This window comes from Sturnira hondurensis, unplaced genomic scaffold (assembly GCF_014824575.4).
Source record: "Sturnira hondurensis isolate 20B ecotype Veracruz unplaced genomic scaffold, ASM1482457v3 Scaffold0016535, whole genome shotgun sequence".
Taxonomy (NCBI): Eukaryota; Metazoa; Chordata; class Mammalia; order Chiroptera; family Phyllostomidae; genus Sturnira; species Sturnira hondurensis.
This window is the reverse complement of record NW_028089166.1, coordinates 1,225,116-1,241,406: the sequence shown is the minus strand read 5'-3', so window position 1 is coordinate 1,241,406 and position 16,291 is coordinate 1,225,116.

Sequence of the window (16,291 nt, the reverse complement as noted above, 5' to 3'; positions counted from 1 at the left end):
GGTGTGATTACACGAGATTGCCAGTGGTCGTCTAACAACATACCTAATCACGCTATTTTCCTAGTTTTATAGTTGTTAGATTTTCTTGCATTTCATCACAGGTTTGCATTGCTGCATAAATTCCTGAAGGCATTTCACACATTAATAGTTATTTCACCCCAAATTTTAATCTCAAATACCATTTTATTTGGGTTCTTGTGAAAATGAAATCCATCTGTATGTTGAGATGACTTTGACAGAAAGCAAGTGGTTGCCAAACATTCTGTAGAATTACACTCAGTGCCAATTTGGTTTTGGCAAATATTAACGGAAAATAAAGCGCTAATGAACCCTTTGCCTAGAATAATATTTGATGTTTATATAGTTTCTCTCATCAAAAGACATCAAACATACAACAAGTGAAAATCTTGTTAACCTTCATGAAATCTTGGTGAGGAAGGTAGAGGCCATGGATTTCTATTCCAATGTCATGTATTTTCCATTCTACCTTTCTGGGGACAGAGGTAAAGATTTTACATCATGACACACACAAAGCTGGAAAAGCAGCTCTCCCTCATCCACAGAAAAATTACTTAAATGAGATTTGGTCAAACATTGGACTCAAATTAAATTTTGATAGGGTACTTTAGAGCATTTCACACATGAAGACAGATGTTAATAATTATACAAGTCTTTGAAATGTATTGGAAATTGATTAAATCTAATTTTGGTTGGGAAGTATTTTGTTACATATTTTACAGTCAAGTATACTGTAGTTCCTTGACTATGTGTGTGTGTGTGTATAAAATCTCAATCATTTACTTTCACAAATAATAACTGTTTTAAAAATGCATAAATAAAAATTTTAGTGCAAATTTTCTCTTAGAGCTTGGAATCCTCTGCCCTTTTGCCTCCTCAGTTACCGATCACTGGCTTCCTCCTCGGCCCCCAGTGTGCCTCCTGCATCACAGTACTTCTCACTGTGTGGTCCATACACCAGCAGCACCAGCAACCAGTTGGCACTGGTTACAAAAGCAAATATCAGGCCCTATAATGAATAAGAATCTCTGGAAATTAAACTCAGAAACCAATGTTTTGGATTGTGATTCTGATCCATGCAAATGTTTGAGGGTCATTGCTTTATATGATTTTTCTTACTAAACCCATGAAAGTCTTATGCTAGAAGTTTAGATTTATAAAATACATAGTATATATGGCATTCTATCCGATGCAGTGTTTAATGTTGCTATTTTCCTTATTTTTGAAATTTGTCTAGGTGTTGTTTAATTTCTTAATTGATATTTTTTCAAGTGACTGTACAGCCTGACTTGAGAACCAGTATTCAAAAGAAGACAAATTAAATTATTCCTTAACTTAGAAAAAAATCTTATCATATATTGATCTTAGAATGTTTGTGACCATATTATGTACAGTTTTATTTTTAATCTCCATTACTGAAATATGGTAGAAGTAAACTAACAAAACATAGAAAGATTATAACAGAGGGTGATGTGGACAAGAGCTGGGCTGCAGATGTTAGGATAACTTCTCAAAGGATAAAGCATTAAATCAAGACTGGAAAAGAGAGAAATGGGGCATGCACAGAACAATCAATACCATTGTTTATTTTTTCAAATTTATGTACATATTTTTCTGAACCACTTGAGAAGAATTATACGCATTGTGCCTCTTTTCCTGATAATACTTCCTAAGAACAAAATATTCTCACATTACCTACAGTGTAGATATCAAACTTAGGGCATGTATTATTGATATAGCACTTTAATATACAATCTATTTCTATTAAAATCCATTTTTGTCAATTATTACAAAAATATCCTTCACAGTGATTTTTCCTCCAGTACAAGATGCCACTACAAATCACTTGTTTTAGTTGTGGTATATTTTTAGTTATCTTTCTTTGCTTTTGTGTCATTAATACATTTTAAAGACAATAGGTCACTAAGGTTAAGAATATCTCTTTTGTCCTTTTTATTGAATTTATTGGAGTGACACTGTTTAACAGAATTATACATGTTGCAGGTGCAGAATTCCACAGCACATCATCTGTATACTATATTGAGTGTTCACCACTTTGAGTAAAGTGTCCTTCTATCACCATTAATTCCCCCTACACACTTCTCCACTTTTCCTTATCCCACCCCCAACAATTACCATACTGTTGTCCATGAGTTTTTTTCTCTTTTTTCCAATCCCTACAGCACCCCTCCTACACTGAAACTGTGCTATATAGTTCAGGTGTATGAACCATCATGTTGTATATAAACAACTTAATAGAGGTCAATGGGTGCTCCGCACACTGGACCAATAGCACAGATGGAAGAGATGAGAGAAGAGGGATGTAGGAGCCAGATCTGGCTCTTTTCTTTTGGAATAAAACATATGAAATTCAGAAATGTTATGTGGATTGATAGTTTGTCCTTCCTCTTACTTAATTGTAGTTCACTGTACCAATGTAGTGGGGGGGTTTCTTTATGTAGGCCTAGAAAGGAGGGGTTTCTTTATGTAGGCTTAGTCCAAAGAAAGGAGTTTAGATTTTATTGTAATAGATGAGAAAGCTCTTTTTTGGTGGCAAGTACTGAAGTGACATAATCAGCTGGTGTTTGTAACAGGTAGGATGTTTGCACCATTGTTAATATAGAGTTTTTTGACTTGTTGTTGTTGTTCAAGTACAGTGGTCTCCGTTTTCCCTCCACCACTTCCCCCATTAATAATTAGTTTTGAATGTTCTGTAGTGCAACATGGCATAACAGGAGCAAGAAATTTGTTAAATAAAATACAGAATTCACTAACACCTCCATCGTATCACAGAATTACCATTTCTTTTTTTGTAGTGAGAATATTCAAAATCTACTGTCTTAGTAATTTTCAAGTACACAATATAGTACTGGTAACTCTAAATCATGACTCTGTGCTTCAGATCCCAGAACTTAAATGCACCACTTGTGTTGCAATATATAGGTGTATCAGATGTCATTTATATCTTAATAAAGCTGAAAATAGCTACTTTCACATGAATAGTCTATGTAAGTATCATTTCTTTGGATCATGTTTCTCTATATTAAAAAATCATTCATTTAAAGAGTTAAACATAAAAATTAAACAAATTTTTAGAATTTAATTTAATTCCTTAGGGTAAAATGCATTTTAATAAAGAAAATGTAAAATAGAAAATAATAAAATTTATCAAAACTCAGGAAATGTTTAAAGCCTCAATTAAATTGTACCTGGAATATCTAATAGGTAATAATAACACTGTAATTGGAAAGAAAAATAATGCTCTAAAGCAAATAGTCCTGAATCCTGTCCGAGTGGCATCATTTGCAGATAGCACTTTTGAAAGTTACTTAGTTTCAGTGGGCATCTGCTTCTTCTCCTGTTGAGAAGGGGAAATAACATGTTTTTCAGATTTGCACTGAAGATTAAAAATGACAGTACAGTAGTCTCCCCTTATCCACAGGAGATATGTTCCCAGACATCATGCATGGCACTGAACCCTATACCATATGTATTATTATTTTCCTATACATACATGCCTGTGATAAGGTATAATGTATAAATTAGGTACAGAAAGAGATTGACAACAATAATTGACAATAAAATAGAACTATTATAACAATATACTGTAGTAAAAGTTATGTTAGTGTTTTCTCTCTCAAAATATCTTGTTACACTTTACTTACCTTTTCACTAAAAGGAAACACTTTATAGCTTCTCTTTGGCATATCCAATCACCAGCATCACTACTCTTGTGTTTTGGGGACATTATTAAATAAAATAAGGGTGACTTGAATGCAAGCACTGCAATGACATGAGAGTCAATTTGATAAGAAAGCCAGCTCTTAGTGACTGACAAGCAAGGAGCAAGGCCTGCGTGAAGAAGCTGGACAAAGGGATGCTTGTAATCATGCTACTCAAAGGACATAGAGTTTAAAACTTGTGAAGTATTTCTTTCTAGAATTTTCCATGATTATTTTCAGACCACTATTGATCACAGGTAACTGAAACCATGGAAAGTGAAAACATGGATAAAAGGTAAACTATGTGCAACTAAACAGCTTAATAGATACCAAGCATCTCCAACTTAGCTATTCAAATTCTCAACAGAGTGAGAATCTTCATATTCTCACTCTGCCAAGATGTTTGAATGCTTACATGTAGCTATTCTCCTGTACAACAGCAATAACTGATAAAAATACAGTGGAAATTATAAGAACCCTATCATTTAATGAGAATATTAAAGTATAAACTGCAGAGAAATCAAACTATTTTAAAGAGTAGAAGAAAACATTCCATTATGTAGTCTAAGTATGTATTATATCTTTGAATAAGTTATGTTTTTCTATACTTAAAAAAACAATCCTTTAATTAAAAAATTAATTAAAAAGTTAATACTTTAATCCTTTAAGTAAAGAGTTAACATAAAAACTAAAACTTAAATTTTAAAATTTGTTCCAAAACTAAAAATGAGTTTTCTAATAACAACCAAATGTAAAAAATAAAAAAATGATCAATTTTATCACATTATATTAAAAAATTCTGTGAGGGAATGACAGAATTTTTAAAATGTATTTGTAAATTTACATATGTTAAAATTAATTCTTTTTGATATATAGTTCTATGAGTACTGACAAATTATAAAGTCATATAACTACCACAACTAGCTAGAGAACAATTATATCAGCCCCCAGGTATGTTCAATATATTTATTTATACTACTCAGTCATCTTAGGAGTCCCCTTTTTAAGCCCTAATTATAAGTGTCTGTTTGTTCCTATAAATGTCATATAAATAGAATCATCCAGTATATAGCCTTTAGCATCTGGCTTCTTTCGTTTAACCTAACACATTTGCAATTCAGACATGTTGTTCCATGAATCCATAGTTTGTCATTTTCTATTGTTTAATAACAGTCCACTGTGTGGATAGAGCACAGTTTTCTGTTTTTTGTTTTAAATGCAAACACTATTGAAGAGGATTGTTTCTAGCAATCCACTTCTAGTAAAGTAGACTTGTAGCAATTATAATACAACCATTATAAATATTCACATGCATGTTTTCATGTAAATATCAGTTTTCATTTCTCTCTAATAAGTCTCTAGGTATGGAATAATTGGATTGTACAGTAAGTGCATGTTTCACTACTTAAGAAACTGCAACACTTCTCCACACTGGCTGTACTATTTTGCATTTCTACCAGAAGTATATGAATTCCAATTGTTTCATGTTCGTGCTAGCACTTGGTATGGTATTCTCAGGTTATTTGTTTCTTTGTGTTTGTTTTTCACTAGAACCATTTTAATAGATATAAATTGTATTTCCTTGTGATTTATAGTTTCATAACAACTACCAGTGAATATATTTTATATATATAACTACAGTCAATATTTTTCAGTAAACTACTCAGTACTATTGTCTACTTTTTAATATTTCTTTTTTCCATTATTATGTCTTAAGAATTTATTATGTACTCTGATTAAAAATCCATCATTATTTCAAATATGTTTTTCTACTCTGTGAGTTTGCATTCTCTTAATACTGTTTTCAAATACCAGAATTTTGAAATTGTGATTAAGTTCAATTAATCATTTTTTTCTGAGTCATGCTCTTGGTGGTGTACCAAATAAATCTTTGCCTAACCCAAGATCACAACAACTTTCTCATACTTTTTGGTGGAAAACTGCTCTGGAAAATAGATTGACAGCATTTTAGAAGTTAAATGCACCTTTTACATGATCTAGTGACTTGACTCAAGGAAAATGAAATCGCATGTTCATAAAATGGCCTCTGCATAAATGTTCATATTCATTATCTGTAGTAACCAAAAAGTAGAAACAACCTGAATATCTGTCAAATATAAATGTATATAACATTTGCATTCTATCTGCATATGGAATACTACTTAACAATACACAGAACTTATTAAGTGACTTAATAAGTGAACTTATTAAGAGGGATACTTGCATGAGAGAGCCCCTTGGTCTCTCACCTTGAAGTTTCAACAATTCGCACAGCTATCCATATAACTCAGCAAAGGATTCCCTACTCGATGCACAAACACACCTGACAGATCCACACATCGAAACATCTAAAGGTGAGTAAGTGATAGTGAATGGGAAAGGCAAGAAAGGAGCAAAGCTGAGATAAGCCATGGCATAGCTCTACAGCCTGGAGCTCACAGCAGGGAACAGAACTTAGGTTTTATGGCTAGCACTCCCTTCAGCTGGAAGGAGCAAAGAGCTTCAGCAAGTGAGCATTCCTGCAGGAGAGGGCAGTGCGAGTTGGGCAGTATGGGTTGTCTGGTTGTCAGCATTGCTGACAGAGGAACAAACCCCTGGAGCCTGGATGTGTCATGACCTCCCAAGCCTTGCCTCTCCCTTCACCCTTGGTGTTGTGTTGCTGAATACATTATCTGCAAACCTGAGAACTGGCACTAAATCTGAGAACAAACAAAACAAGTACTTTACCAAACAGATTGAAACTAAAATAGAACCAAATCAGTTCTGCAGCTGAGGAACTCAATAGAAGAATGAACTAGTGAGCATAGACAATAGAGTTAGCTGGTGAAAGAAACAGTGATATGAAAGATAAAAATTTAGAAATGATGCAGTAAAGAAGAGAGAGACTTGAGCATAAAGAACATGAAAGAACTTACAAGAACTATCTCATGCCATCAGAAAGAACAAGTTGGAGTAGTAGACAAACCAGAAGAAGGTGAGAAGGAGCAGGGATCAGACAGCTTATTCAAACAAATAGTTGATGGAAACTCTCCAAACCTATAGAAAGAGCTAGATCCTTGAATACGAGAAACAAACAGATCACCTAATTGCCTCAATCCATAAAGGCCTTCTCCAAGGCACTTTGCACTAAAACAGTAACAAATTAATGACAAAGAAAGAATTCTAAAGGCAGCCAATTAAAAGAAGGTGACCTATGAATAAAAGCCTGTTAATTTATCATTGGACTTCTGAGTAGAAACTCTAAAAGCTAGAAGAGAGTAGATCCAAATATTCAAACTACTAAAAGAGAGAAGTCACCAGCCAAGAATTAAATATCCAGCAAGGTTATCCTTTAAATATGAAGGAGATAACCTAGAATAAATAGATAAACTCCTAAAAATATGTAAACTTCCTCAATTGAATCATGAATAACTTGAAAATCTAAATAGACTAATAAGCAGTTTGGAGATTGAAACAGCCATCAAAAACATCCCACAAAAATAAAAGTCCAGGACCAGATGACTTCACTAGTGAATTCTCCAGAACAAAGATTTTATACCCATCCTTCTCAAACTCTTCTAAAAAAATGAAGATGAGGCAATATATCCTAATATATTTTATGAGCTCAATGTAATCTTGATACCAAAATCTGGAAAGGAAAATACAAAAAACAATACTATAGACCAATATACCTGATGAACACACATGCAAAAACTCTAAACAAAATACAAGAAAATCGAATACAACAATACATTAAAAAAAACACATGATGATCAAGTGAGGTTTATTCCTGGGGCTTAGAAATGGTTCAACAATTGCAACTTGAGCAATAGACTACATTCATAAAACAAAGGATAAAAATCATGTGATCTTATTAATAGATGTAGAAAAAACATTTGATAACATACAATATCCACTCATGATTAAACACCAATAAAATGAGTGTAAAAGTATTATGTTGAGTACTACAATATTGTAAAGGCCATATATAATAAGCTTTCAGCCAATACCATACTCAATGTTGAAAAATTTAAAGTTTTTCCTCTAAAATCAGGAAGAAGACAAGGGTGCCCATTCTCACCACTCTTATTCAACATACTTGTGAAAGTCCTAGCCAGAGCAATTAGTCAAAAGAAATAAAAGGCACCCTTTTATTAAAAAGGCACCCTTTCAATAAAAGGCACCCTTTTATTGAAATTGGGGATAGAGAAGTGAAGTGTCACTTTTTGCCGAAGACATGCTTTTGTATATGGAAAACCCTAAAGACTCCATAAAATACAATTAGAAACAATAAGCACATACAGTAAATTTGCATGATACAAAGTCAATGTACGAAAAAGCACTGCTATTAAATTTTTTAAGTTCTTTATAAATTTTGGATATTAATTCCTTATCAGATGTGTTGGCAAATATGTTCTCTCATTCCATGGGTTGTCTTTTTATTTTGTTGATGATTTCCTTGACTGTGCAAAACCTTTTAATTCGATGTACTCCCATCTGCTTTTTTTCCTTTCATTTCCCTTGCCTGAGGAAATAGATAAAATACTGTTTCAAGTAGTGTCCAAGATTTTATTGTCTATGTTTTCTTCCAGGATTTTTATGGTTTCAGCTATAACATTTATGCATTTAATTCATTTGGAATTTATTCTTGTGTGTGGTGTAATAAAATAATCTGGTTTCATTTTTCTGCACAACTCTCCAATTTCCCCAACACTATTTATTGAATAATCTATCTTTAGCCCATTGTGTGTGCTTGTATCATCATTTGAATATCAATTGGCTATTAAGGTGTTGGCTTATTTCTGGGTTCTCATTTCTGTTCCATTGATCTATGTGTCTGTTTTTATGCCACTACCATGCTGTTTTGATTATTATGCCTTTGTAACAGTTTGATATTAGGTAGCATGATTCCTCCAAATTTGTTCTTTCTCAGGGTTGCTGTTGCGATGCAAGGCCTTTTGTGGTCCCATATAAATTTTGGAAATATTTTCCTAGTTCTGTGAAATATGTCACTGAAATATTGATAGGAATTGTGTTGAATCTATTGGTTGCTTTGGGTAGCGTGGACATTTTAATTATGTTGATTTTTCCTAACCATGGAAATGGTATGTGCTTCCACTTATTTGTATCTTCTTTAATTTTTCTTCAGTGTCTTATAATTTTCTGAGTACATGTCTTTTATACCCTTGATTAGATTTATTCCTAGGTATTTATTCATTTTGAAACAACTATGAGTGTGATTGTACAATCCAATTTAAAAAATGGGCAAAGGACCTAAATAGACACCTTTGCAAAGAGGACATACAGAGGGCCAGTAGACACAGGAAAAGATGCTCAACATCATTAATTATCAGAGAAACATAACTTAAAACCACAAAGAGATATCACCTCACATCTATCAGAATGGCTACCACTCATAAATTAAAAAAGAACAAGTGCTGGCAAGGATGAGGAGAAAGGGGAACTCTTATACACTGTTGGTAGGAACGCAGGTTGCTGCTACCAATGCATAAAGCAGTGAAGGGTTACCTTAAAAAATTAAAAATGGATCTGCCTTTTTACCCAGTGATACCATTTCAGAAAACATATCTGAAGAAATACAATTATTTAGAAAAAAACATAACACCCCTATGTTCATAGCAGCATTATTTACAATTTCCAAGGTATGGAAGAAGCCCCAGTGTCCATCAGTAGATGAGTTGATAAAACAACTGTGGAATATTTATGCAATGGAATTGGTCATAAAAAAGAAGAAATTTTTACTCTTTGAGACCGTAAGAATGGACCTGGAGAACTTTATTTTTTTTATATTTTATTTATTTTCAGAAAGAGGGGAAGGGAAGGAGAAAGAGTGGGAGAGAAATACCAATGTGTGGTTGCCTCTCATGTGTCCCCCACTGGGAACTGGCCTGCAACCCAGGCATGTGCCCTGACTGGGAATCGAACCATGATCCTTTGCTTCACAGGCCTGCACTCAATCCACTGAGCTATACCAGCCAGGGCTGGAGAACTTTAAATTAAGTGAAATAAGCCAGTCAGGGAAAGACAAATACCATATGATTTTACTCATATGTGGAATCTAATCAACAAACTGAACTAACAAGCAAAACAGAAACAGACCCACAGATAGAAATCATGCTGACAGTTATGGGGGGCAGAGGTTAGAGAGTGGAGCAAAATGAAAAAAAGACTCACAGGTATGCACAACAGTGTGATGTTTATGGGGGAGGGTATAAATGGTAATGGGAAATACACAATACATTTTTAAAAAATATACCGCTTTCCAATATACAAATAATGAAGCTTCAGACAAAGAAATGAAGAAAAAAATTCCCTTTCAACTGAAACAAAAAATAAATAAAATGCATAGAAATAAACTTAATGATGGATATGAGGGATATATATCCTGAATATTACGAAGCATTATTAAAGAAAATTGTAAAAGTCATGTTGAAATAGAAAGGTGTTCTGTGTTCATGGATTGGGAGAATCAACAAAATTAAAATGGTCATATTACCCAAAGCAATATAGAGATTTAATTCAATTTAAATCAAACTACTGATGTCATTTTTAAAAAGAAATAGAACAGAAAAATTATCAGATTTGTACAGAAACACAAAAGACCCAATAGCTAAAGTAAATCTGAGAAAAATAAATGAAGCTGAAGGTATCAAACTACCTGACTTCAAATTATACTACAGAGCTACAATAATCAAAACAGCTAGAGACTGATGAAGAAACAGACACATAAGACCAATGAAACAGAATTGAGAGCCCAGACATAAAGCCACCTGTGTATGGGCAAAAAAAAAAATTGATGGAGGAGTCTAAAATACAAATGGAAGAAAGAAAGACTCTTCAATCAATGGTGCTGGGAAAATTGGAAAGCCATATGCAAAAGAATAAAATGAAATTATAGTTTTTCCTCATGTACAAATATTAATTTAAAATAGATGAAAGACCTAAATATAAGATTTGAAGCAATAAATTACATATAAGAAAACACAGGTACTAAACTTATGAACATTGGTCACAGAGAATATTTTATGAATTTGACACCATATGCAAGGGAAATAAAGGCAAAAATAAATGAGTGGAACTACATCAAACTAAAAAGCTTCTGCAGAGCAAAAGAAACCACCAACAAAACAAAAAGGCAACCAACAGAATGGGACATGCTATTTTCAAACAACAGTTTCAACAAGGGGTTAATATGTAAAAAAATGTATAAAGAACTCATACAACTCAACACCAACGAACCAAACAACCTAATTTTAAAAGGTAGAGGACCTGAACAGACACCTATCCCAAGAAGGCATGCAAATGGCCCACAGATATATAAAAAGATGTTCAATTTCATTAGCTATAAGGGAATGAGAACCTAAACTACAACAAGATACTGCCTCATACCTGTTATAATGGCTAACATTAAAAAGACAGGTAATAAGAAGTGTTGGAGAGGTGGTAGAGAAAAGAGAAGCTTCATTCACTGCTGGTAGACATGTAAACTGGCACAGCCTCTAAGGAAAAAAAAAACAGTGTGGTTGTTCCTCAAAATATTAAGAATAGAGTTTTCGTATGACCTTGCAATCTGTCTTTTGGGTTTCCACCTAAAAACTCAAAAACATTTATTCGCAAAAATACATACACCCCTATGTTCACTGTAGCAGTGCTCACAGTGGCCAAGACATGGAGACAACCAGAGTGTCTTTCCACAGCAGATTGGATGAAGAAGATGTGGTCCATAATATACGCTATAGAATATTTATCACCTACAAGAAAAGAGGAAATACTGACATTTGTGATGACATGGATGGACCTTGAGAATGTCATGTAAGCAAAATGAGACAGTCAGAAAACGTGAAGGACCATATAGTTTTGCTTATATGTGGGATATAAAACTGAAACTCATAGACACAGACAACAGTTTAGTGGTTACCAGAGGGAAATGGGTGGAGAGATAGGAAAGGATAAAGGGGGCCAAATATATGGTGATGGAAGATAATTTGAGTTTGAGTGGTGGGCACATATGACACATAGATCATATATCATAAAAACATACATTTGAAACCTATATAATCTTATTAACCAGTATCACCCTAATAAATTTAATTTTAAAAGAAGAACTTGTTAACACATCCACATGCTTCTCAAAATAACTGTTCATATTTTAATAAGCTAGACAAAAATAATATAAATTATTATTCTAATATAAATTTTTAGAAAATGCAAACTAATATAATGACAGGAAATAAATTAGTGTTTGCCAACAGGAGGGAAGCCTGCAGTGGGAAGAGAAATTGGCTTAAAAATTGGCACAAAAAGAGTTTTAGACCCTGGCTGGTGTGGCCCAGTGATTGGAGCACTACGCTGCAAACTAGAGAGTTGCTGGCTCGATTCAGTCGAGTCTCCAGGTGGGGACATGTGAAAGGCAACCACACATTGATTTCTCTCCCTCTTCCTCCCTCCCTTCTCTTTATCTAAACATAAATAAATAAATAAATAAATAAATTTAAAAAATTTTAAAAAGATGTTAGGGGGTTTTATGTATTTATTATCTACATTGTAATGATAGGTTCATCAGCATATACATATCTCAAAGTTCATCAACTTATAAATTTTAAATATGTTCAGTTAATTTTGTGTTAGTTGTACCTCACTGAAGCTTTAAGAAGAAAAGAGCCTTACTTTTAAAAGAAAAACAACAGCAGCAAAATTTGAGGAAATCTCAATTAACAGATGCAAATGTTAAAATTTCTGGGCTTTGAACATAAGAGAAAGAAAATCATTAAGGGAAGTACAGAACTTCAGCATTGATTTTTATCGTTTAGGTCACCATTATCGCTGAAATATTTAAGCTCTATATCCAGGTTAACTATTTAACATATCTTTTTAAAAAGTTAAAATATAAGCATTTCTTTGTAGATATTTACCATCAATTTCCTCCATGTAGAAAATTTATAACATTTGCAACTTTCTGCACATTTATTTACACAGGTTAAGAATTTTTTATTTCTTCAATTCTAGCTTAGAAATGTAAATTTTAGGAAGAGCTAAAAATGCCTGAGGTGTGAATTTTTATTTGAAAGAAAGCCTGAATCTAAAAGCAGATTTTAATCTGTGGTAAACACAAAACATTGGAATGAAATTTGTTTTAGCATGATTCCTCTTGAAAAAATAATATCTCATAAATAAGAAACCATGTATTATCTCTTGGAAAAAAACACAAAGATTTAGACAAGTTACCTGAGAATATTTGTGATGCATCATGTCAAAATTAATACAACTATAGACAATTGCCTTTTCCCACAGATCCCTTAAAAATGTTCTCTTTTGCACTTCGGCTTTCAGAGGTACAGCATCTGAATAAACACCCACATCAAGCTGTGAAATGAATGTGCTTAGTCTGTCAGTGTACCTGTAAAAGTTCTAAATGCTGGTGCTTATTATTGATTGCCCTAGTAATCAAGGAAGTAGATGAATGACCATGGAAAGCAAGTGCCAATTCTGTCTCAGTAGTCGGAGTCTAGTTTGGAGCACAACATCCTGAGAGAGAATGAGGCAGTAATAAGCAGGCCAAGAGCTGGGCACCTGTTTCTCCGGGCACTCGTTATTTGATATCAGGAATGCCACAGTATACTTCCCCTCTGATTATACCTTCATTACTTTAGAAATCCTATTAGTGGCTAAGGACCAATTCTTAAGCTTACTTATCGAGCTGCAGATCCTTCTCAGGGTCATCAGGCATAACACTTGGAGTTGTAATGTTCTCGCTTTCCCAGCACTATGAGTATATATATTTGAGTAATTTTAGAATATTGCCAATTTTTCTTGTCCCTGACCCCTTTCTTGACTTCATATCACCAGAATTTTCTTTTATCAATTGACTATTAAAAAGTTTTAATATTTTGATGCTATTTCAGAGCCTCTGTTTTTTTAGTTTTTCAATATTATGTTGGCAATGTTATGTTCTTTGTTGATTTCATTATCACTGGCCAATATTTTTAAGCACTCATCATTAATTTTTTAGCATTACTTGTGTTTCCTTGGATCATTTGATACTAGTCGAATCAGTAATAGTAAAGGTGTCTGGATAAAAAGTACTTTCCAGCCCTGGCTGGTGTGGCTCAGTGGATAGATCATGGGCCTGAGAACCAGAGAATCGCGGTTCGATTCCCAGTCAGGGCACATGCCTTGGTTGCAGGNTCACTGGCCAATATTTTTAAGCACTCATCATTAATTTTTTAGCATTACTTGTGTTTCCTTGGATCATTTGATACTAGTCGAATCAGTAATAGTAAAGGTGTCTGGATAAAAAGTACTTTCCAGCCCTGGCTGGTGTGGCTCAGTGGATAGAGCACGGGCCTGAGAACCAGAGAATCGCGGTTCGATTCCCAGTCAGGGCACATGCCTTGGTTGCAGGCCAGTTCCCAGCAGGGGACGCACAAGAGGCAACCACACATTGATATTTCTCTCCCTCTCTCCTTCCCTTCCCCTCTAAAGATAAATAAATAAAATCTTTTAGAAAAGTACTTTCCAAAAATGCATTCTTGCTCAATTTTTAATGTATTATTGTTACTTTTAAGAGTCAGGGCTAATTTAAGTGACAAAATGGAGTGTCATGCTCTTCACATGCAAAATTGTTCAACCTTAATTTATCTTTCCCTTGGATCTTGTAGCATTTTCTCAGCCTTTTAGCATTCTTTAGCCACACCCTATGGACTTATAGGTGATTGCATGTGTTAATTTTTTATTTCAGTTATTCTTCAGAACATACTGCCATGAAATACTGGTGGGAAATGATAAGGTATTTCTCACTCCCCCATGTAAGGGACGCCTATAGTAACTCTGCCCCACATGTTTTGTTCTTGGACCAAGAATGAAGGGGTGGGAGCTATTCCAGTTGTGGTTTCCTACGACAATGGCAAACACCTAGGACAGTGAGAACAACAGCACAGACACATTTAAAGCGCTGTGTGGGCTGCATCCACTGACCCCAGCTCAAGGCAAGAGGTGAGGAACTATACTCTTTCCATGGATAGGGTGGGGGCTACACAGTGAGTATTTGCTGAAAAATAATCAGTCATACCCATAGAATGTTTGCAAACCCTTTTAGCAGTCAAAAGTCTAAAGAAGTGAAACAGTAACTAGTATGACACTAGTCCTGTGAGAAAGACACATTGATTTATATTCCCATAAAAATGTAGTTTTATATGGAGATCAGAATAAATTTTTAAATTACATTTTGGGTTAAGTGGATTTGAAGACTTGCCTGAAACAAACCACCATGAATAACATTATTTGTGTTCCGAGACATAAAAGTTCAACTTATCAATGCATTTTTATGGGAAAAATGGTAATTTGGGAATGAACTGCATATGCCACTATCTACTTCATACCTCCCACAGAAGGCCTCAATTTTTATTTTTGATTCAAATGATGGAAGTTTAGAATAAAATTTGAGTTTATTCAATGTGTATTTTCATAAGGTCTGTAAAAAAACACAGACCAAAACATATACCATATTCTGATATATTAATAAAAAAGTTATCTCAGAGTATCCTCTGTACTATTTGTTGTTGGGTGTGAACATTTAATACTAACTATATGGTTATCTTTTAAAACTACCATTCTCTACTTATATGATAGAATTTAGCAAAATAAATGGTGGTTAATTATAACCTTAATACACAAAAGCTCAAGTAGGATGTGTAAGTTTATACTTCTACAATAGCCAGGAGATTTATACTCATCTCACTGTTCTCCCTCTGAGGCACCCAGGTGACCTAAAGGCACACTTTCAAAAGGACAGGTAGATGGCATGAGAAGAACACAGAGGACCTGCATGGACATACACACAAGAGGCACACACACAGGACAAGCTCGTATATGTATGAGTTTCCAAATCTTCCTTGGTATTTAATCAGTCTCTAGTCTATACATGAACTAATTTGTTGTTTAGAAATTCCATTTATCTATGTTCATTATTAATTAAGATTAAAACAATAAAAATCAATACAGTTTGAATATTCAAAAATCTTAGAAAAGTTAATTAAAATACTTTTTCACATTTTGAGGTATAAATGACATACAATATTGTATTTGAGTGTACAACATAGTTGTATATTTATAAATATTGTGAATGACTAGCACAATAACTCCCATTAACATGCATAAAATATATAAATATTTATGCATATAAATATTTATGCGTATATTTATTTATTTTTCTCATTGACTTCATAATTTTCTTTTTTAAATTGTTGTTCAAGCACAGTTGTCTCCATTTTCACCAGCCACTGTGGAAGACAGTATGGAATTTCCTCAGAAAATTAAAAATGAAACTGCCTTTTGACCCAGCAATGCCACTGCTTGGATTACACCCTAAGAATCCTGAAACACCAATTCAAAAGAACCTATGCACCCCAATGTTCATAGCAGCACAATTTACAATAGCCAAGATTTGGAAGCCACCTAGGCACCCATTAGTAAATGAGTGGATCAAAAAACTGTGGTACATTTACAAAATGTGTAAATATTTTATTTATGTATTTTATGCATTATATATATGA